Source organism: Prionailurus bengalensis, chromosome E4 (genome assembly GCF_016509475.1).
Source record: "Prionailurus bengalensis isolate Pbe53 chromosome E4, Fcat_Pben_1.1_paternal_pri, whole genome shotgun sequence".
Lineage (NCBI taxonomy): Eukaryota > Metazoa > Chordata > Mammalia > Carnivora > Felidae > Prionailurus > Prionailurus bengalensis.
The window spans coordinates 33,074,780-33,099,107 of NC_057360.1; the positions used below are offsets into that span (position 1 = coordinate 33,074,780).

The 24,328-nt window shown below is 40.9% G+C and overlaps 1 protein-coding gene across 8 annotated transcripts in view; it reads right to left on the reverse strand.

Annotated features, from left to right (window-relative positions):
• Positions 1-17,790, reverse strand: part of HSD11B1 (hydroxysteroid 11-beta dehydrogenase 1) — a 50,377-nt gene extending 32,587 nt beyond the window's left edge. For 4 of the 8 annotated variants that reach the window (XM_043569342.1, XM_043569341.1, XM_043569344.1 and 1 more), the window contains exon 1: positions 17,564-17,790. The gene's annotated coding sequence lies outside the window, so the exon portion shown is untranslated. Of the gene's footprint in view, positions 1-1,183; positions 1,280-12,899; positions 13,062-17,563 lie in introns of all 8 variants that reach the window. The other 4 variants (XM_043569339.1, XM_043569340.1, XM_043569338.1 and 1 more) reach the window with 4 other exon arrangements.
• Positions 17,791-24,328: the final 6,538 nt, after the last annotated feature.

Genomic DNA, 24,328 nt, shown 5'->3' on the forward strand with positions numbered 1-24,328 from the left:
ATTGTACATCTCCACAGAAGTCCTTGGGTGACCAGATGCATTGTCAATGAGCAGTAATATTTTGAAAAGAATTTTTTTTTTTCTCTCTGAACAGTAAGTTTCAACAGCGGGCTTAAGATATTCTGTAAATGGATGTGCTGTCATTCAGTCTTTTTTGTTCCATTAGTAGAGCACAGGCAGAGTCGATTTAGCATCATTTTTAAGGACCCTAGGATTTTTGGAATGGTAAATGAGCATTGGGTTCAACTTAAAGTCACTAGTTGCATTAGCCCTTAGCGAGAGAGTCAGCTTGTCCCTTGAAACTTTGAATCCCAGCATTGACTTTTCCTCTGTAGCGGTGAAAGTCCTAGATGGCATCTTCTTCCAATAGGAGGCTGTTTTGTCCACGTAGAAAATCTGTTGTTTAACGTAGCCACCCTCATTAATTACCTTAGCTAGATCTTCTGGATCACTTGTTGCAGCTTCTACATCAGCACCGGCTGCTTCGCCTTGCAGTTAGTTTATGTTATGGAGACAGCCTCTTTCCTTAAACTTTATGAACCGACCTCTACTCCTTCTGCAGCTTCCTCACCTCTCAGCCTTCATAGAATTGAAGAGCCTTGCTCCTGAACAGGCTTTGGCTTAAAGGAAGGTTATGGCTGTTTGATCTTCCATCCAGACCACTTAAACTTTTTTCATATCAGTAATAAGGCTGTTTTGGTTTCTTATCATTTGTGTGTTCACTGGAGCAGCATTTTTAATTTTCTTCAAGAACCTTTACCTTGTATTTACAACTGGGCTTGTATTTATAACTGGCACAAGAGCACTAGCTTTCAACCTATCTTGGCTTTTGACATGCCTTCTTCACTAAGGTGAATGATCTGTAGCTTTTGATTTAGTGTGAGAGATGCACGCCTCTTCCTTTCCCTTGAACACTTAGAGGCCATTGTAGGGTGACTAGTTGGCCTCATTTCAGTATTGTTGTGTCTGAGGGAATAGGGAGGCCTGACAGGAGGGAGGGAAATGAAGGAACAGCCAGTTGGTGAGCAGTCAGAACACTATTTGTTGATTAAGTTTGCTGTCTAACGGCACAATTTATGGAGCCCCCAAAACAATTACAATACGAACATCAAAGATCACTGACCACAGATCACCATAACAAATATAATAATAATGAAAAAGTTTGAAATATTGTGAGAATTACCAAAGTGTAGCACAGAGACACAAAGTGAACAATGTTGTGGTAGACTGGCTCGATGCCGGGTTGCCACAAAACTTCAATGAATAAAAAGCCCAATATCTGCAAAGCACAAAAAGCAAAATGCGATAAAATCAGGTATGCCTACATGTGGGTTTTACTGCTGATATTGTTGTATTAGAAATTTAGACCGAGAGGGTGCTTGGCTGGCTCAGTCAATAAGAGCATGCAACTCTTGATCTTGAGATCGTGAGTTCAAGCCCCATGTTGGATTGAGAGACTACTTACAAAATTAAAACAAAATAAGAATGGAGGATTCTTTAAAAGAAATTGAGACTGAGAATTTTAAAGAGAAATTTTTAATGTTCTATTTTATATTTGAGGAGAGAGAGAGAGAGCATGAGCAGGGAGGGACAGAGAGTTGGAGACAGAATGTGAAGCAGGCTCCAGTGTCTGAGCTGTCAGCACAAAGCCCGATGAGGGGCTTGAACTCCTGAACAGTGAGACCATGACCTGAGCTGAATTTGGACACTTAACTGACTGAGGTACCCAGATGCCCCAAGAATTTTTTTTAAGTAAGCTCTATGCCTAACATGGGGCTCGAACTCACACCCTGAGATCAAGTGTTGCATGCTCTACCCACTGAGCCAGCCAGGCACCCCAAGACTGAGAATTTTTTTGAAACTCAAGAACACATAAGTATACATTGCTTTGTATTATCACACATCCTGTAGCCTCTAGAAAACTTGTGAAAGACTGACAAAGAAAGAAGGCAAATAATGTCTTAGTATGATTATGAAAATAGTGGACCTTTCAAACCTCCTTTCAAGAGGGTCTTAGGGATGCATTTGTGCCACACTTTGACCACGTTATGTAATAAACATTGATCCACGGTATGTCCGTATTTTCATGCCTGGTTCTCTCATTAGCTTGTAAGCTCCTGGAGGATGTGGAGTGTGTCTTTTTATCTTTGTCTCTCTCCATCTCCCCCTAGCCTGGCTCCAAAATAGGCATTCAATGAACTTTGCTGTTTTAGTGTTTCCGAGGTGCTGCAACAATGAGAAAATTGCTATCTTTCTGCAGCCTGATTTAATCTAGAGAAATCACTGGGATTCAGCATTCTATTTAGAACCTATCAGCCCCATTCCCTACTCCTCTTCTAGTGGTTCTCAACAAAGTTAAAAAAAAAAAAGACAAAAGCAAATATGACTGTTTCACCTAGCATTCGTTTTGAGTCAAATTTTCATCAGTCAAGTTCCTTTCCCTGCCATGGCAACAAAACTAGCTATCCACTCCAGTCCTTCACGCTGGCCTTCCTTTGTAATGCATCGACTATGTACACTTTAGAGCAGGCTTTCAATGAAATAGGTAAACACAAGCTGGAAATTTTCAAAAACTCAGAGTGGGTCCACTCAGCTGGAGGTGCATGTCCCAGCCCAGCCAGGAATTCTGATTTGATCATTCTCACCTGAATCAATGGCTCAAGAAATAACAAGGTGAGAAGATCACGACATTGAATGGGAAAGGGACCATGAGGGATGGGCCAGATCCAGTAGGATTAAGAAGGGGGTGGCAAGACTGTGGGGAGGGGCAGCCAAAGAGGAATTTTCATGCATTTGGCATAAAATGTGGATCATGAAAGGTGCACCTGTCATTTCTGAGGCAGCAGCAGCTGTGGGGCTTTTCAGGACTGTTTAGTAGCTTTGTTAAGTGGCCTCTTCTTTTTGAAAACTAATCCTACCAGAGGTAGAGCGGGAAGATCTTAGAGTAAAAGGTGGTTGAACCCTCTCATTTTGGAGATTCTCCCTTTCCTGAGAAAATACTGTCAATACGCTGAGACAGGAAAGGACCTTAGCATAATATTAGAATGAATAAAATTCTCCCTTTCTCTACCCTTGCCACCTGCCTCATTCCAGTTTCTCAGTTCTGATTTTTTAGGAACTCCTAAGTCTATGCCATGGCTGCCAAAATCTGTTCCTAGCTATGGAAACAACCATCATTTTATATCATTTTATCTAATAACATGGGTTCCTCCCCACTCCCTCCTTTCTTTTCCTTCTCCTGCATATCTGATGAGGTGTGGGGGAGGAGTTCTTTGTCAACCTTCTGCATGGCCCCACTCCTGATGGACAGATTTTCTCATTTTCTAACAGAATCTCAAGATAGGGGCAAATGAACTAGAGATGGGATAAAGTGCCCTGTGTGTGTTTCCTGTCCTAACCTGTCACATATAATCTGTGGCAGGGGAACTCTTGGGGCAGACTACCTGGAATCCATTTGTGTGGGAAAGCCAAGAGCCTCTTGGGAAAGAACGGGTACCTGATGAGACCCAGAGCATGGTCTGATCCCTGCCCCTCAGTGGGAGTGGGGCGGATACAATTCTAAACATGCTGCAGCTGCAGTTTTTCAGGTTTTTCTCTGGCCTAGCTCCCATGGACTTGCATCTGAGCATGGAGGAGAGATAGGGCCCATCTACAGTAACTGAAAAAGTTACTCCCTGGAAACTTTGGTAAAACACTGGTAGCATGAGGAGCAGTGGAAGAGGCCCACACAGCTGAAATGGCTGACTCCAGCAAAGTCACCACATAGCTCACACAGTTTTGGCCCATCTAGCAGTTTTTTTCTTGGTCATTCAATCCAGCTTTCAGGAACACATCAAGATGGTATGGCAGCTTCAGCTGGGTGAGTTTCTTTAGGGTGCCAGTGCCTTCAGCATTAGACAGAAGCCACTTCCCTTTGGTGGAAAGTAGGTTTGCCAAATTAGCAAATAGAAATACATGACACCAAATTAAATTTGAATTGCAGAATACATTTTTTGGAATATATATAATTAACAAATATATAAGAACCATGGATATATGTAAGCAACAAATACATTTTTGGGCTATGTATAATCTCAACTATTGTGTTAGGAGGAAAAAAAATTTCCTAACCCCTTTAAAGTTCTTCTAGCTGGTCTAAAAATGAAATTGACCAGGTTAACAGGAGAAAGTCAAAGAAAAGTTTAATAACATATATACCTCCTATATACATGGAAAAAACCCAGGAAAACTAACTCCCTGAAAAGGTGAAGCTACACCCAAAATACCATCTCCAGCTAAAGACGAAAGATGGGGTGGGGGAGGGGGGTTAGCTATGGGAAGTTCCTGGGGAAAGTACCATATTCAAGGGTAAGGTTGTTCTGTAGGTTTATATCTAAGCTTTCTCCATTGATAACAGTTTCTAGAGAATTAGACTCACCCCTCCTTCCTAGTATTGAGGCAGATACCCTTATAAATGGAGATTTCCCTTATACGTATAAATGTCTCTTGCAAAAAGGTAACTTCTACTTGGTTTTCAGAGCTTCTCTTGTGTCTGCAGTTTATTAAAAATAACCAACTTAGAATAATCAATGTGCCAAAAAGGCATATCTTGGGGTGGTAAAATTTGCTTTCTTACAATTGAATGGGATATACTTATACTAAAACTGTATTCATTGTTTATCTGAAATTCAGGTTCAACTGGGCATCCTGGAACTGGGAAACTGGGCCTTAGATGTGGACAAAACATTCTTGATCATGGCTACTGATAGCAGAGGGCAGACTACCTCATCCACCCTCATACAATGAAACCCAGCAGTCTGGCCACAAACAGCCCCAAAAGGGCTCTTAGTAGCAAGGAGGAAAAGGGACATACATGCCACATGGTGGCTAAGGGGAGATTTCATCTACTAACATTTATTTAGTACTTACTATGGGTCAGGTCCTATGAATGAAAAGCAAATAAAATGCTTTCTAAGTCTCAAAAGAAGACATACATGGAAGTAAATGAAATAAAGAGTTACCAGTGATATGATAGAAGTCTATGGTGGGGGCTGTGGAGGGTGGGAAGAATTTCTTCTGCTCTTCAAGGTCCTTCTAGCTGTACTAATCACCAAGTTAACATGAGATACATTAATGGGAGAAAATCAAGTTTGGTTTTGTATGTATGGGGAGTCCACACAGACATGGAATTCCAAAGACAGGCAACATGAGGCTTTATATGAGCTAAGGGGAGGGGTGGGGGTCTGAGGATAAAAAGGGGAGGAAAAGCATTAGCAGGAGAGTGAAAGGAGATGTTTGGAAAACAAAGATTGCCCTATTGTGCAGATAAGTTTCTTAGGTAAAGAGGAATCTAATTTATAGCTCTCTTCCTGGTACAAGCAAGCAGTTGAGGGGGAGACAAAGAGCTTTTCCTGGATTTTCAGGGTTTTGACTGCTTTGAACTCAAAATAATGTTCATGCCCAAGTGGCCCATCTTGGGGCAGTCTGCCCTTGGCCCCTGTAGTTCCCTCCTCTGAAACTTCCCTGACATTTCACACATTAAAAGTTGAGCTGGTAGATTCTCCTGGCTCATTGAACCAGTCCTGGCAATAAGTCAGTTTAGTTAAACTCATTTCAGGAGGTGGTAATTCAGGTGTGTCCTCAAAGTTAGGCCTATGGTTCAAGCAATTAAGCATTAAATAAGAGGCATTTCTATGGAAACAAAAGAAAAACAATGGCTAATGTTTGGATCAAGTTATAAACCAGTTTCTGAGTTTTGAGGGTAGAGAGTAGATTTCTAAATGTCAAGCTTGAAGCCTCTTTAGATAGTGTGAGAGCATCCAGTGACAGATTTTCCTGGTTTGTAGTTTGAATGTCTTTGGTGATATTTTTGCCCACAGACCATGAAGATTGCCTATACATGAGCTGTTGTGGTGATTTCCCTCAAGTTTACATCAAGTTATTCATACTTATTGTGCAGGGCTTCAGGAAAAGGGGCATTTGTTTTTTTATTTTAGTTTTTTTATTTTTTAATTTTTTTAATGTTTATTCATTTTTGAGAGACAGAGTGCAAGTGGGGGGAGGGGCAGAGAGAGAGGGAGACACAGAATCTGAAACAGGCTCCAGGCTCTGAGCTGTCAGTTACAGAGCCCCATGTAGGGCTCAAACTCACAAACTGTGAGATCAGGACCTGAGCTGAAAGTCGGACACCCAACTGACTGAGCCACCCAGGCACCCCAAAAAAGGGCATTTTAGATCTCAAATGACTCTAACTCAGGAAGTGGGAGAAAAATTGAAAGCACTAGTTTGGAGAGTTGTAGCCAGGCATTGGAGGATGCTGGAAGAAATCAGGATCTAGTCTAGTTTATAATGAACAGGACTAGAATCTAATATTTACGCAGGTCTGTTATTGAAACCTATTTTCTCTCTATAATCACCCCCATTTCTATCAAAGATAGCCAAATTAGTAATTCTCAAAATAAGTCTAGTTTCAAAAACAAACAAGCAAACAAAAACAACTCCACTTGGCCTGATTATTTACATAAGCTCAGCAAGAATAGCAGTTGACCACACAAGCCTGCTTTGGGGCACCTGGCTGGCTCAGTTGGAAGAGTATGTAACCCTTGATCTTGGAGTTGTGGATTTAAGCACCACAAGGACTGCAGAGATTATTTAAATAAATAAAACTTTAAAAAAATAAATACAAATCTGCTCTGCTGTAAGTTTTCATAACAAGTATCTAGACTGAATTTTTAATAGTCGTTTGAGACCAGAAGCCAAGTCAAATACTTGCCATCAGACTTTGCCAGCAATACCTGTGGATTTGCGTTAATTCCTCTCTTCTTGAGGTACCCAAAATATCCTGAGGTTCCTCCTGAGGAAGTGAGTTTATTCACCTTGTAAGCTGCTGGAAACTCAGGCTGATATTTCCAAGGGGCTTTATTGGCTCCCTCATGTCAACCTTAGCTCCCTAAAGCTGTCTGGTCATATCTGAGTCTATGTGGGTCTCTCTGAAATATGACATTCCAGTCAAAGCCTTGGTAATATAACAAATGTTTCCAGTTGTATCTTATTATAAGGAGAACAGTTTCTTATTGAGCTTATGCAAATAAATATATTGCCATGAAAGTATAAGAATACTCACTGAGAGGTTTTAAATTCTGGAGGGACCCGGTAGGGAGGAAAAGATAAATGGTTCAATTCTGCTTCCAAAGGTATAATTTATCACATTGCTATAGGTTACGTTTAAATTAACTTAGTTAGCTTAAAAGAAAAGGTTTCCTTATATCTAGAAAAGCAAAACATTGAAAAATGTCAGTGATATTTTAAACAAAAATTGTAAAAATTACAATGATCTTCTTTACTCAGTCTCAAGTTATTAATTCTTGCTCTGTTTTAATCCAGTTTTTCTACTAGTTCTGGAAATTCTTACCTTGTTCAATTTTATGATCTTAAAATTATCAGAAACTTGTACTCAGAGTTTTTTCTATGAGTCTCACTTAAGATGAAACACATTGCAACATCATGGGAGTAGAACAGTAACTGTAAATGACAAGTCTTAAAAATGATCATGATTAAAGATCTGATTAGACTTAATTACAATGCAATTGACAATTTGGTTATTTCTGTGAAACACAGCACTCCAAGATAATAACACGCCAGATTTCTAGGGGTTTCATACAACTTTTTAGAACACTTAGTTTAATAAAATATCTGCAAAATATACCCAAAATATCTACAAAAATATAACCCAAGAGGGCTTAGTATCACTTATGTGACAATGCTTCCCATGTAATTTGACATGCCAAATAAGCCTACTTAATTTAATTTCTCACAAAATCTTTGAAATGTTCCAGGAGTGCTCTGGAACACCTCAGTTAGATTGTGGTCCAAAGATTTCTTTTAGAATTTCATTTTGGGACGTATGTCAAAAAGTATGAAAAGATTTGAACATTTGATTAGATAGGATCATAAATTACTATGAAACAATATTAAATTATCTAATTAACCAAATCAACAATAGAATATTTCAAAGGCAAATACAGAAAGTTAAATAGTTGTGAGCAAAATTTAGCTTTTTTAATATTAAGGCTCAGTTTTCTTAAGTAATCAGACTTGATTAATGTAGGAAATTATTTGGCAAAACAGAGTGCTTGTTTTCCAGGCAGATGACTTTAAAGGCAAAGAAAAACTTTTGTTTACAACTTCTTATTAAGAGCAGACCAATAGTTCAAGAAAACTTTGTCCTTTTACCAAAGAGAAAGACAAAATTGTAATTGTGCTTCAGTGTATTTTTAATATTAAGACTCATTTACTTACTTAAATTGATTCTAATCTTAGCCAGTACTAACCACACACGAAATTCCTTTCCAGATTCCTTTTTCATAAACCTTCTGCAACATTTAAAAAAAATTTTTTTTAATGTTTATTTATTTTGAGAAAGAGAGAGACAGCAGGAGCAGGGGAGGGGCAGAGAGAGAGGGAGACACAGAATCCTAAGCAGGTTCCAGGCTTTGAGCTATCAGCACAGAGCCTAATGTGGGGCTTGAACTCACGACCTGTGAGATCATTACCTGAGCTGGAGTCAGACACTTAACCAACTGAGCCACCCAGGCACCCCTGCAACATTTTACATTCAGATTTTGTCCTAAGTTTTCCCACTTTAAATAACCAGTTTCACTTTAGGACAAAATTATTTTCTTTTCCCTCAACAAAAATGTATTCCCCTTCCTCATGCTTCTTTTTTTTCCTTTTATCCTCAAACACACATTCTTACTTTCCTTGCATACAAAGTTATTTCCTTTATTATTTTCAGTAGTCTTAATTATATTTATTAAAAATTTTCTCTCAGAAATCTTGACTTCTAATGAAAACTAAGTAGTAAGCAATTTGTGAACTATCTGTTATGCCAATATTCTTTAGATTGGCAAATTTATGAATACATTTTGTAATTCCTAGAAATGTGTGGTTTTTCATAGTACAATCTTTCAATAATGCACAAACCATGTTTATTAACAGACCTGAATTTATCTTTAGTTTCTCTGTAATATGACAGAAGTAGATAAGCCTATGTTCAGTACTTAATGTTTTATTATTTTGTCTTATTTGGAAATGATGTAGATATTTAATAATTTTACAACTTATCATTTAACTTAGCAAAACTTTATAAAGTTCCATGTTACAAAAGATTTAGGAAGCTACTTAAAAGTTTACCTACAGACCTTCTTATCTTATTTACATCTATTCAATTTACTTGTTCTTAACAATTATGTTCAGATTACTTGCAAAACATTATGAGGCATTAGACAAAGTCAATGATTATTTGAAGATTTTTTTCTTTTGACAAATTTTGCAACAGAGATATAACATGAACTTATTTGACTTTCAGTAAATATAGATGGAATAAAGGTTTTACACTTAATGCTGATAACTTTAAAGACATGTCTATTTTAATTAAACCAACAACTTTAAATAGCTTTTTAATACTGAATATTTTCCCAGATCATATGAACTTGAAAAACATTTGGGTTAGTTTCTCTTTATGAGTTTTAGATTGTCCAGTTTTTGCAAATGCTGGCCTTCAAGCCAACTAAAAGAGGTCTTTTGCAAATTAATTTTAGCAATACCACCTAGAGGTAGAGAAAATATCTCATACTTGCAACATATATGGACAGACACTCAGATACAAACAAAATCTTACAGCTTTCTTTTTGCTAATATTTGTGGAGAGGACATAAAGACCCATTTTTTTAAAAAAAGTTGATTTATTTATTTTGAGAGAGAGCAGGCATGGGAGGGATGAGGGCGGGGTGAGGGGGGTTGGGGGGAGCGGAGAAAATCCCAAGCAGGCTCCAAGCTGTCAGCCTGGAGCCCAGTGTGGGGTTCCATTTCATAAACTGTGTGATCACGACCTGAGCCAAAATCAAGAGTCGGATGTTTAACTGACTGAGCCACCCAGGCACCCCAAGACCCAAATTTTAAAATAACTCCCCCTTCCTTCCTTCCTTCCTTTCTTTCTTTCTTTCTTTCTTTCTTTCTTTCTTTCTTTCTTTCTTTCTTCTTTCTTCCTTTCTTTCTTCCTTCCTCTTTCTTTCTTTCTTTCTTTCTTTCTTTCTTTCTTTCTTTCCCCTTCCTTCCTTCCTTCCTTCCTTCCTTCCTTCCTTCCTTCCTTCCTTTCTTTTTTTTCCTGATAAAAAATTCTCTAAAGTTGGTATTTCAAAGAATGGCTCTTCTGTCCTAGGGAAGGGGGTGTGTGGAAGGGGGTGGTGGTGGTTAGAAAATTTGCATCACAAAGGCACAGAGTAAGTATCCAAGTTTTCTCCAAGGTGGAGATCAGAGCATAAGTGCCTATTATCAGAGGTGCTTGGAGTCTTGGCACAAGAGCCATTTTAGCGGTTTTTATTTCAAAAAGGCCTCCCCCACTCCCTTTATTTCCCTTCAGTCTCAGGTGATGATGGACTGTATTTACTGTTTGAAGACATGGTAAAATTTATAATTTTTAGGGACAGAGAAAGAATGCAAAGTGTTTTTTCTCCTCAAATTTCAGGGTAATTGTTATCAGAAATTTACTTTTTTTTGAGTACAGGAGAATTTTGTTCTAATATTCTGTTTATAATATCTACAAATATTTTGAGAGGAATAGGCAAGGTTTGGGGATTAGTAAAGATGGGGGGGCTTGACTTGTTTCTAGAGTTGCATTTTTGGTTTTGTAGAGATTTGTAAAACAAAGGTCGTTGTTTCTAATCCCCCAAAGAACTGGATTACAGCCTGAATATCAAGGGACTAGCCTGCCTTTTTAACTAAATTTGCTTCGTTCTATTAGGGGGATTTTTAACTAAAACTGAGAATCAAAAGATTTGTGCCCTTGTATAAAGTATTTTGGCTTCTATTAGTCCCTGATATTAGCCTTTTGAGATCATGTGTAGGAGGGCTCAGGAGAAATTTGGGGTCCTGTTTCCTCTGTGAAAGGGAGGTTGTGAATACTCATGAACCAATTCCTCTCTAAAGTTAGTAAAATATTCTGGGGGAGAAAAAGGCTTTATAATTTAAGAGATCTGTTGCTGTCTAGGGGAAAGAGTTCTTCTGCAGTGGGGGACCTAGGGTACACCTGTAAAAGGACATTGCACAGGAATGCCTACAGCTGGCAGATCCTGATTACAGATCCCTGGGAGGTAGGATCAAAGCCAACCTCACTGCCAGTCTTGGGTGCTTTTGTTACATTCATTTCCTGGCATTCAGCATTTACATGAGCAACCTATATTCTTTGAACCTAGAGAATAGGCTGGTGTGCTCTCTGTACATCTTGTAAGGAAAGAGAAATTAAAACGGGGAGATTTTAGGAAACTGTACATTGGATGTGGACTTTTATTTTTGTTTTAATTTCTAATTAAATTTGTCTAATTTCTGTGCTTTAATCTTGTCAAACAAGTCCTTAGGCTAGTTATTATACTAATAAGACAACTGAGAACTCTCTATAAAGAATATTTTTCTTTTAAATATAGCCAATTTAGGGGCACCTGGGTGGCTCAGTTGGTTAAGTGCTCGACTCTTGATTTCAGCTCAGGTCATGATCTCATGGTTTGTGAGTTTGAGCCCTGCATTGGGCTCTTTGTTGACAGCACAGAGCCTGCTTGGGATTCTCTCTCCCTCTCTCTCTGCCCCTCCTCCACCCCCTCTCTTTTTCTCTCTCAAAATAAATAAATAAACTTAAAAAATATATATAGCCAATTTAAAGGATCCATCGTCCAGCCATTGAGGAGTAGAATCTATTAATAGCAACTCAAACCAATAAGCCTTTTAGTGACTTAACTAAAGACACAAAGGCATTCAAAGAGGGCATAGATGATGCAGTCCCCATGATCCAAAAGTTTACTTCCAAGACTAGTCTAAGAAAGCAAAGGTCTTCATTGCACAGGCAGTAAGGATGGTGTGCTGAAAATGGTGTCTCTGGTCTCCCACAAAATCACAGACCACTAATCTGTGACACCAGGGAGGTGCTACTGGAATGAGACTTTCCAGCATTAATAAGCAATGATGGTTGAGAGGACAGAGGTTCCTATGGGCTAAAGCCTCTCATGACTAACACCACTGACAAGGCCTGGGGTGAAAGGTGGGGAGAGAGAGAGTGTCAGAGTTAGATTCCCAGTCATTTCGACTGGCCATCAAGGTACACCCTGGTAAGTGCACCCTCTGGATGACAGAGACCAAAGGGAATATTCTCACTGGTCACAAAGCCAGCTTTTAAGACATAGAACAAGACAAAAGGAAAACTCTCATATGTACCTTAACAGCTTTAGCTAAAGCCTTGAGTCTGGAGCCATACTAATAATACCTAGGAGAGATGTGCCACAGGGTTGGGGACTATGTGCTGTTCTATAGTGTACCTCATTGCAAGGAAGTTGCTGAGTGACCATGTCAATCTCACTCATTCTATGATCAGTCTGGGAATCTTCTTGAGGTGGCAAGCACTCTAACAACTTTTAAATGTTCAGCCTGTGCCCACCAATTTTGTGGCTTTGGCTTCTAAGATGTCCCATAGCAATTGCCATTAAGTTATGTGCATATTAAACTATGGTAAAATTTGTCTAAATAGGTGTTGGTCTGGTGTGAACTGTGAACTCACCAGTCTATGAGGCTGGCTCCAACAGCAGGCTTGTATGGTCTATGCCTGTGTTCTGCCCTATGGTAACTCCTTCTTATGACAAAGGACAGAAAGGATACAGACAAAGGAAAACAAAGACCATCTGTGGAAGGAAACAGATAAGTACTTAAAGAGTAGTCTACCAAATTTAACCAGAGTTGCTAGACCCAAGGAACTTGTTCCACAGATATTTTCTTCTGCTAACCTAAATTTACAAAGAGAAGAAACGGACTCACCACTCTCACTCCATTAGACTCTGCAGATAGAGATTCTGGGGAACTGACATGGTAAGAAATCTTACCTCTCCCAGCTGTATGTCAGATGTCCCAGGATCTCTGAGCAGCAGGAGTGTCTGGGGTGAGTAATGTCCAGAGAATGAAAGTATCCTGCTGACTATGGCAGCTGTTGGGAAGGGAGAATTTTCTCTGCCCTTCAAGGTCCTTCTACTGGACTAAGAATCAAACTGACAGGATACAGAGTAACAGAAAATCAAATTTAGTTTCAGGCATACAATGAATCCACACAGACATGGAATTCCAAAGATAATCAGGCTTCAATGAGCTAAGGGGAGTTGTAGGGGCCTGAGGGTACCAAAGGGAGAAAGACCAGGAAGGTAAAAGGAAATGTTTAGAAAACAAAGGTTGCCCTGTTATGCAGATAAATTTCTTAGGTAAAAAGGAATCTCATTTATAGCTCTCTTCCTGGTACAAGCAGGAAGTGAAGGGGAAGATAAAGAACTTTTCCTGAATCTGCTGGGTTTTGATTGCTTGTAACTCAAAATAATGTTCATGCCAAAGTAGCCCATCTTGGGGTGGCCTGCCCTTGGAGTCCCAAGGGCGTAAAGAAGGAAATATGCTGTTCCATGTGGGCGATGGGCAAGTAGGCAAGGCTTCAGAGGCAAGGTTAACCTTGATTCATATTGAAACAAGAGGAGGAATGCTCCAGGCAAATGAGGAAGGGTAAGCATGGACACTGAGTTGGGTTCCTGGAGTGTGTGTGGGAGAGGGGAGGGCTGGTGTGTAGAACATTCTATGCAGAGGAAGCTGTGTGAGAAAACAGAAGGAGATGTGAAAGAGAATGGCATGTTTGGGAAACTGCAAAGGATTCCATATGGCAGGATCACTGAATTTAAGAGGTGTGGGGTTTTGTGGTTAGAGATCTGCCTGGAGAAGTAAGCAGGAATCACATCTTTGAGAGCCTTGAATATCTACTGCTGGAATCTGTAGTTGTGGCCACTTCCAGACTTGGAACCTCTGTACCCTGGGGTCTCTTTGTCCTTCTTCCAGAGCTCTATTTACTGGCCTTTTGTATTCCCTCATTGCTTTATGTCAAAAATTCTGGGTCCCCTACACTCCTCAGGCTCATCAATCTGGCCTCACTCCCTCCATCAACACGTCACTCCTTCTGCATGCTATGCCTGACCCTCTGGAGGCTTTTGGCCTCCTGGAGCTATGGCCAGCCATGTTCTTGGGCTCTCCAGCCCTGCTAGATTTTTCTACCATGACTTCTACTGGTTGGTTCTGTTTATACTTACCTGAGTTCTCAGTAGCCTTTCTTCACTGCCCCAAAGCATCTTTTTCCCTTGGATTCTGTCTATTTATATTCTCTGGGCTTCCTTCCTACTTCTCTGACTGCTTCTTCTCAGTGTTCTCTGTAGGCTTCCCTTCCCTTTTGGATTCCTTGAATTTTCAAGTTGGCCTTGATTCTGTTTTCACTCTTTCCTTCTCTCTCTTCCCTAGGAGATTTCCCTCACCTCTATGGCTCCAATTGGGAGACATAGAACCTCCAACTGGGGTTCTATGTTGATGAATCTTAAAATTCTCTATCTCCTGTGCAGCACTGCCTCCTAAGCTTCAGGTGGTGTAACCAACTGTTTACTCAACCTTGCCTTTATAATGCGTCCTAAACACCTCAAACTCAACATGCCAAAACTGACCTGATTTTTTTTAAACATCTTTTTTAAGTATAATTTATATGCCAGAAAATCATCTTGTGGTAAGTGTACAATTCAACAATTTTTAATAAATTTGCCAAGTTGGGAAACCATCACCTTAACAGAAATTTTAGGACATTTCCATCATCCCAAAAAGATCCCTCTTACCCATTTGCAATTACTCTCTGTTCCTATCCCCAGCTCCATGCAGCCAGCAATCTTCTGTCTTTCATATTAGTGGAATCACATGCTATATGACACAGTGTCTGACTTCTTTGACTTTAGCATAATGTTTTTGAGCTTCACCCATATTGTAGCATGTATCAATACTTTGTTCCTTTTCATTGCCAAATCATATTTCATTATATGGGTATGCCACGTTTTCTTTATCTAGTCACCAATACACAGATGTCTGGAATTTTCCACTTTTTGGCTATTATGAATAAGTGCTTCTGTAAACATTGGTGTGGAAATCTTTGTCTAGACACGTTTGTATTTCTCTTGGGTATATACCCTGGAAGAAGTGCATTGCTGGGTCGTATGGAAAATTTATGTTTAACTTTAAGAAACTGCTAAACTATTATGACTTCGCTATTTTTTATTTATCATATCCTAGGGACCTCTATTTCAATGAATGGCTACACCATTCATCCAATGAATACTCCAGAACCTTGGAACTCCTTCTTTACTCCTCCTTGTCCATATCCCTAAATTCCATTTCTCATCAAGTCTACTCAATTCTACTTCCTAAGTGTCTCTAGACCTATCTCCCAATTTTCACCTTTACTATGAACATCCTAACTCAGGCCACTGTTATTTTCTGCTTTAGGAATCTCCTCATTCTTCTGTCTATCTCACCTCTAATCTATTTATTTAAAAAGAAAGGCTGTGAAACATTTGATGTGCAGAAAAAACAAAGAAACCATAAATAACTTATAAAGCGTAATAATAGAGTGAAAGCCTTATGGGCCTACCATCGACATAACCATTGCTAACACTTGACCACTGCCAACACTGTGGATGTGCCCTGTGGGCTCTACTCCACCCAGTTCTTCTTCAGTGACTCCCTGTTGTTCTCAGGATAAAGTCCAAACTCACTATTTTATCTTTGTAAGTTCTTCATGAGTTTTGAAATCCTTTCCCAGGGGCCCCTTATCACCACCCCCCAATTCTTTTCCTTAAGGTTCCACCCTTCAAAATCAGTGACCTCCCTGCCCTCCCTTAGACCAGGTAAGGGGCTCCCCAAACACTGGGCATTTCTCTTATCATGGCTCCCATCACGGTATTCACAGGTGCTCATTTGCCTGTTTTTCCCAAAACCTAGCTCTGGGACAACAGAGGCCTGGTCTGTCTTGCCATTGTAGCTCTAGTATTTAGCATGGTGTTTGGCACACAGTATGTACTCAGCATTTTTTAATGTTTATTTATTTTTAAAAATTTTTTTTAATGTTTATTTATTTCTGAGACAGAGAGAGACAGAGCATGAGTGGGGGAGGGGCAGAGAGAGAGGGGGACACAGAATCCGAAGCAGGCTCCAGGCTCTGAGCTGTCAGTACAGAGCCCGACGCGGGGCTCGAACTCACAAACCGCGAGATCATGACCTGAGCCGAAGCTGGACGCTCAGCCGACTGAGCCACCCAGCGCCCCAGCATTTTTTAATGTTTAAAGGAAAGTGACTTCTATACATCCAGATAAAGATGGCTGGTAGGTATTTGGAGCTCAAGAGAAAGGTCTAGGCCAGAGATGTAGATTTGGGAGAATTAAATCTTGTAAGTTAAAATGGAAACCGTAGGAATAAATGAGACCATGAGGGAGAGGATGAAGAATAAAAGGGGGGATAGTACACTAACATTTATGGGTTAGGCAGAAGAGGAGAGCCAGTGAAGGAGGGCAAGAAGAAATAGGGAGCAGGAGGACCTGAGAGAACAGGGCAGAGGGTCTCAATGAGATGGGAGAGGTCACAGCCTTGAAGCTCTGGGAGGTCAAGGAAGATGAGAAGTGGCAAAATACCTTGAGTCTTGCATATAAGAATCCCTGGAGACGGTGTCAGAGGTTTCTGAGGAGCTAAAGCCAGGATGCTATGGGTTGGAGAGTAAGGAACATGAAGAAACACCCTGTTTAGTGTGAGCCTGGGGGTACTTTTGAGGAGCTTGAGAAGTATGCAGATCTGAAGGAAGATTCTGATTGTTAGGATGGCAATGAGTTAAGCTTTCATTCAAATGTTTTCGAGCACTTTCCCTGTGCCAGACACTGTGTTAGGTTGAGCGTATGTTCACCTTATGGGAAAGATACAGGAGTCCACAGACAGGTATGATTTACACAGCTCTGAAAAAGGGGACTCGAGGAAGCACAGTGAGGGTGGGTAGTGAACCTATGTCTTCTGCTTCCAAATTCAGTGGGCTCTTCAGTCTAAGATGTTCCTTCCCTTCGATTTTTGGGAGGCAGATGGATGTGGCCTTCCATATCTCTTGGCGAAGGGGGAGGAAGAAGGTGGGGAGAAAAACTCCTCAAGGTCTCCTTTTCCTCAGGCTTGACAACAAATGTACCTCTCACTGTCATTTCTGCCTCTCCTGCTCCCTCCTGATCTTTAAATATCCACACAAGTAAGGCAAGAAAGTCTTTCCCAGGTTGGGTGAATTTTCCATTTTCTGTCCGACGGGAAGGTTCCTGAAGTATGAGGCTTGGAAACCACCCAGGGAAAATGACCTCACAGGAATGCAAGGAGTTTCTCGGTTCACGATGCTAAGAGTTTTAACAGGCTTCTGCCAGCAGAGGGAGCCCCAGGGTTGGGAGAGGAGGCTCCGACAGCTGTGTTTAAAATGGGATGGGGAACTCGTTTCTGGCAATGTTTTTAGCAGTCTGGAGGTATTTATGCATTAAGTTCAGATAAAAGGGGATGAAAGCGGGAAGGAGGGAGGGAGGAAGAGACACTCATAACACACTGGCATATACACAGAAACAGTCACACAGACACACACACAAAAAACACCGTATAACCCCCCGCCCCCTCACCCCTCCCTACACGCACTCACAATTTAGGCTCTAGTCCAGTGGTTCCTGAACCCTGCCGCGCAACTGGATCATCTGGGGAAACTAAGGGCAGATTTCCAGGCCTCCTCAAGACCGCTTCAATCAGAAGCATCAAGGGCGCGACCTAGGAATCTGTATTTGTGCAAAGCTCCCCAGGCGATTCTGAAGTAAATGTGGACAGACTGGTGAGCTGCTCTTGGTAATTAGGTAAATACTTTAACTATAGCTCGTTCAGAGATTTAATTTAATGGCTCCAGGCATCAACATGTTGACTGCTAGATCGAATGTAATCCAGGGGAGACCAATGTTATTACTGAACCATTTTCGTTTTGAATAATTTTTGTATTTATTAATATAATACATGGGGGGGGGGGGGGTAAAAAGTCACATGGTACCAAATGGGTTATAATGAATAACAGAAATCCTTGTTCCTTTCTTCCCCATGCCCTAGTCTCATTCTAAGGCAATTACTGGTTTAAATCTTATTTTTTTCCCCCTCTGGGAATCAACTCCATATTTTTAAGCAATATGCTTTCATTGTTATTTCTTGATTTTGCAATATTAGAAATTATTTATTTGATTTCCTACTAAGGATTCTTAGGATTTGCTTTTTCTCACAACATATGCAGACAGACATTTCCTTCCTTCTAGATTCCTAGTACCATTATGTCACAAATTTTAAGTAAACCAATAGTCAGTGTTTATATTGTTATGACCAACTGTTTATAGCACAGCAGTACAATGCACTGTAATGTCATCTCTTCTGATCTCCCCTTCCCTTCTGGGAGTTAATAACCACCTCATTTTTGTTTGCTTACTTCGTTGTCCATGGTCTCCAAATCCTCCAACAAGAGCTATAAAACTCAAATAAGTTGGTCAAATTCATTGGATAATTTATCCAATTTTTTTCTTTGGAGACAACCCTCCTGGAGCCACGACTCATTCTGTGCCAGTCTGGACTAGGAGCTTGATAGACTGCTCTCTGGGACATTTCCTTTGCCATCCACCTGGAAACTCAGACTTTTTTCTCTCTTGGCTCACTTCCTTATGCATGGTGAGGAAATGTTTTTCAGACCTTGGATGCAGGAGTGATGTTTCACATTAAACATCTTTTTGTGGCATTCATCCATCAGACCTTGGCCACATAAACCCCAGTGAGGCAGCTCTGTCTGCTTGTCTTTACATTCCCCTTGATTCATAGTTTGTCTGGATAAGGATTTCTAGATTGAAGGTTGTTTTCTCTTGGAATGGGAAGACACTGCTATATTGCCTTTCGATTTCTAGCTTCCAGTATTGATACTGAGAAGTCCAGTTACTCTCTGGATTCCTAATCCTTGGTTTGTGAACTATTTTTCTTCTCTTTAGAATTTTTGGGATCCCTTTATTCCTGGGGTTCTAACATTTCTAATAATACACTTTGGGGAGAAGTGGGTTTTTTTTTCATTCGTTGTTTTGAGTACTCAGTAGATCCTTTCAATGTGGAAATTAAAATCTTTCATCACAGGAAATTTTGAAGAAATTATCTTCTTTAAAAAATTTTTAATTAATTAATATTTAAAGAAATTTTTATTTATTTATTTTGAGAGAGAGAGAGTACTTGAGGGAGGGGCAGAGAGAGAGAGAGGGAAACAGAGAGAATCCCAGGCAGGCTCTGAGCTGCCCACATAGGGCTTGATCCAGTGAATGGTGAGATCATGACCTGAGCCAATATCAAGAGTTGGATGCTTAACTGACTGAGCCACCCACGTGCCCCTGGGGGAAGTTATCTTTTTGATTAATGTATTCCCCTCCATTTTCTCCTGCTCTCTTTTTGGAATTCTACTTAGAAGGTGTCAGAGCTCCTTGACTGATCCTGTAGGTTTCTTACTGTTTTTGTCTTGTTTTCCATCTCTTTCCATTTTTATCCTATTTTCTGGGATATTCTGTCAATTTTATCTTCCAGTGTTTTGTTTTAATTTTTCAATTTCTAGTTGCATTTTTATTTTAAAAAGCTCTTTCTTGTTCTCTAGTATTTTTAAAAAAAACAGTGGCTTCCTGATCTTTATTCATGGATGCACTGTCTTCCCTTATCTCTGGGGAGATTTTAATGTTGCCATGGCTGTTGTTAACAATTTCTTTTGCTCTCTGGATGTTGGAGTCTCCATCTTCAATGCCAGAGGCTTTCATTCCATGCTTGGTAATCCTTGGAGTCCATTCCTTGGCTGTTGGAAGTTTTGTGTGCAAGGGCAGGGCTTGCCAATTGCTGGATTCTACTACAAGATAATCCAGAGAGTGCTTGGCAGTTTCATTGGCAGACCCCATTGTCAGTGTCTGTAGTCTTCTCTTCTTTGGTTGGGCACTTTCTACAAGGAGCAATCGTGAATTCTTCTGGCTAGTGCGGGCTGGAGTAGGGTGAATGGAGACGGGGGTAAACTGCGCAGTTCGTGTTCTGGGAGCTGGGCCAGGATAAGGGGCTGGGGAATCTCATCTTTCAGTATTGAATCTTTCTGTAATCCTTCTGTTTCTAGCTCCGTGCCTAACCCCACCCTTTGCTCTGCCTGGTGTCCCTGTGACTGGTGCCTCTTGGCCAGTTTCTCCAGAAAATAAGCTTTCTTTTTTCATTGGAGGGCAAGAGAGGGAATCTGGAGTGTCTCTTATCCTTCCCCTCATTTCTCTGGCTGTGTTCTAAGGTTCCCAATGCCCTGATCCCCGAGACTCTCCTGTACTCTGTGGCCCCTTGTGGGCTTTCCATCATGGGTACTTGGGCTTCAGCAATCACTGCTTTGCTAAGTCACTTATCACTCATCCATCCACTTTGCATCTTCCAAAGGGTGTTGACATCTCTCATCTGCTGTTTCTATTCCAGTTCTCTTTGTCCTTGTGGTTTATAGGATGCAAATTCTTCTACTGTGATCAGTGCATTTTGTCAGGAAGCAGAAACTAATGTTTGTTCAACTGCCACATTTAACCCTAGACAGCTCCTTTGAGTAGTCCGTCAGGCTTGACATGATGGGAAGCTTATAGCAGTGACATCTTCTATTTCCCCCCGAGTTACTCAAGAGTCAAGAACATGTAAATGAGACTTTTATGAAATAATTTTAATGGAAGAAAATGAGGGGAAATATTTCATTTGTTCATTCATCCATCCCCCACCCCCCAAACATTTATTGAGCACTAATATATGCCCAGACTGTGCTAGGTGCCAGGAATATAAAAACTGAGCAATATTTGGTATCTTCCTTTGAGGAAATTATAGTTAAGTATAAGGAAGGTAAGCAAGTAAATCAAAGTTCATAATAGCATAATAATATGCTATAATAAGGGTGTGCAAAGGGTATATATGGGAATATAGCGGTAGGGTGTCCAGATCAGTCTAGGACAGTGGGAAAGTCTTCCAGGAGGAGGTGGCCCTGGAGCTAAGTGTTGAAGGACAAATACAAGTGACAGAGATGAAGAAGATGGAGGAAGGGCATTCCAAATAAAGAGAACTGCATGTGTTCAGACAAGGAGTCTAGAAATAGCATGATATGTCAGAGGAACCTCAAGTAGATTGAAATGGCCAGAGCAAGGGTCTCCGTTGGGGAGTGGCTTGAGGGAGAGTATAATGGTCATTGAACTATAAATATCTATGTTAGTCTGGAGCATGATCCTGGGTCTACCAATGAGAGATGCAGAAATAATAATAATATCCTATTCCCTCAGTGAATTTGAGCAAATTTTTAAAATGTCATTTGTAAAATGAGACTACTATGAGATTATATAAAGATATGAAGTATGCAAAATGCTGGGTCAGTGGTAGGAATTTAAAATATTCTAGTTGTCTTCTGACAAACCTGCCTTAAATCTTTCTACTCTCTCTAGTCCCCTAACAGTTATAAAACAGATTCTGGAAAAGCTTAACTATTAGGAAAATCTTTTCCTTCTTTCCATTTCTGCCAGGCAAGGATTACATGAGCATCTTTTAACTGAATATTTTTTTAATCAGCAGATGCAGTGTTTATGAATTCTTGGGTGTCTGGGGGCACCTTCCTGTAAAGGCTGGGTGGTTATGTTACAGGGCCCTTGGGTAGGAACAGAAGAAATGAGTTCCAGTCTCCTCTCCACCATGAACATATATGTGACCTTGGGCAAGGCCCTTTCCCTGTCTTGGCTTCGATTCCCTCACCTGGCAAACAAGAGGAATTAAATTAGACTACCTTTAAGATTTATTCCAGCTTAGAAATTGGATGCAGGGAGGTTTTAGCTGTACTGATACTAGGAGGGAGGGAGGATTTTTGGATTTTACTTTCATATCATTTATTTTCATATCATGTAATATTTTCATATATCATGAAAAGGGAAAGGCAATTCCTGTCCAATCTCCGCAAGCAAGCAGAAGTAAGATTCTTTAGAATCATCTCTCCTTACCTCTCCCACTCTCCTTTCAGCTTCTGACTGATTTACTCACACAAACCCCAAAGAATGATGCTGGCACCAAAACCAAACCAAAACAAAACCGCACCCCCCCCCCCCCAACTTCCATGTGCGTCCTTCTGAACTGTTACGCACTGTTGGAAAGGTTGGGGGACAGGGACTCTTAAAAGCCAACTGTTGTGAAAATACATCATCATTGCCTAGAGGTGCTTTCCAAAGCATGAGTCCAGCTCTCTTAATCCCTCCAAGTGACTGGATCGGTCAACTACAACCTTCTGGATGGTACTGTCTATTGATGGCAAGTGACGGTTTGGGTAAACGGTGGGGGTGGGGAATGGCATTTCCTGTTCCTGTCGGTTTCTCCAACCGACCTGAAAGAAGTGTCTTTGAATTGTCCCCAACAGGCCCTTTTAAGGCTCACAGGGTCAGTACCCTGAGCATTCAGGCTGGACGGAGGCTAAGGCATCGGTGAACAGCACGTGGAGATTTTTGATTGACAACTTTAGGCCTCCCTTGGTGCATTGAACAAGACTTCTTGAGATAAAATGAGCCTTCCTCAAGGCTCCTGGTTTCAATATTAATAATATTGAAGGAGCTGATGATCGGATGCAGAATGCAGATATCAGCATTCTCAGCAACTCCCAAGATACAGCCTGGTGTTTGTGCTCTGTCATCGGTTTAAAGCCAATTTTTAAAAAAATGCTTACGACCTGCAATCTTTGTATGATTTCAAAAGAACAGGCAGAGTTTTTAAAACAATTTTTGCAACTTTTTCTTCCAACTTAACTTTCTGTCCCAAAATGATCAGAATGCTCTCAGTGCCAGTAACAGACGCCTGGTTCCATCTGCGTCTTATCATATCTTCCCTCCTACACATTTCAAATCTCATCGGGCATTTTTTTTTTTTTTTTGACCAGCATTTGACATTGAAATCTCTCTTCAGCCCAGCCCTCCAGTTTATTCCAATAGCTGCATTACTTCAATAGCGTTTTTTCGAAGACCTACTACGGACTAGGCCCTGACACAAATAGTGATGCTATCATATATAATGTGATTTTAAAAAGTCTTACCTTGAGGTTTCAACCAAGTTTGACTTCTTTTTATTGATCTCCTTTTTCCTTTTGCTTCTTTTCTCCCTTTCCCTCCTCCTCTGCTTTCCCTTCTGTTTCATCTCTCTCTTTCTCTGCGGTTTCCCACTCTTTGGGGAGGGGCAGGATTTCCTGCTCTGAAGTTGGTTGGTTTCTGGGAGGAGTCGGAAGACCTGATTCGGGACTGGAACCAGCTGGTCTGCCACCTGATACAAGAAGGTGAAACCCAGGCCAAGGAAGAAGGCTCTTAGGCTAGGACGGAGCTTGCAGCCAGGAGGCGCTGGGAGAGGAGCCCCGAAGGGCAGCCAGAGTGGGCCAGTCCTTGCCGCAGGCAGGCGGAGAGTCCAGGGTTCCCCAAGGGAAGCCCATGGTGGGAAGGATTGAAAGTGGTCCTGGTTGCCCTGGAGACTTATCCATTACTGTTGTTAGCTCCCCACATGCCAGAGGCACACTAGGCAGAACCCCGTCCCACCCTTAGCAAAAGCTCACTCTCACATTCCTGGCTTTGCCTCAAAGGAAAGTACTGAAACAAGACCTGGGTTTGGGCCGATTTTCCTTCTCTACCAGGAGAGACTCTAGGATCCAGTGTGCTCTGTGAGACCTGTGTGTCTACACATTTCTCAATTATAAACTCCTTAGGAAGTCCTCTAAGGACATAAACGATTATGGTGATCACATCAGCAGGAGCAGAGCATAGACGGTAGAGGGAAAGACAGGAACCTGCAACAAGATCTCCATGGGGTTGGGGCTCCGTATTATTCCACAATAATTCCAGCCTGATTCACACCAATTAATGTTGGAGGATCATACTCCAGTTTAGAAGTTTTGTTCTTTTGGAATAAGGCATGGACAACAGTGTGCCAATTAAAAAGTTCACTTTCTTGGGGCGCCTGGTCACTCAGTCGGTTAAGCATCGACTTCAGCTCAGGTCATGATCTCACAGTTTGTGGGTTCCAGCCCCGCGTCAGGCTCCGTGCTGACAGCTCACAGCCTGGAGCCTGCTCTGGTTTCTGTGTCTCCTTCACTCTCTCCCCTCCCTGCTCATGTTTACTCTCTCTCTCTCAAAAATAAATAAACATTAAGAAAAATTTTTTTAAAGTTCGCTTTCTTTATCCGTTCATTTATTCACTATTCAACAGATATTTAACGAGCACCTACCCCATGCCAGGCATTAGTGTAGGATCTGGGAACAGAGGGCTAGCCAAACTAGACATAGCCCCACCCTGATGGAGAGTATGATTGACATGGTCAAACAGTGGTGTCTCTGAGAATAGGGGACATAAATTT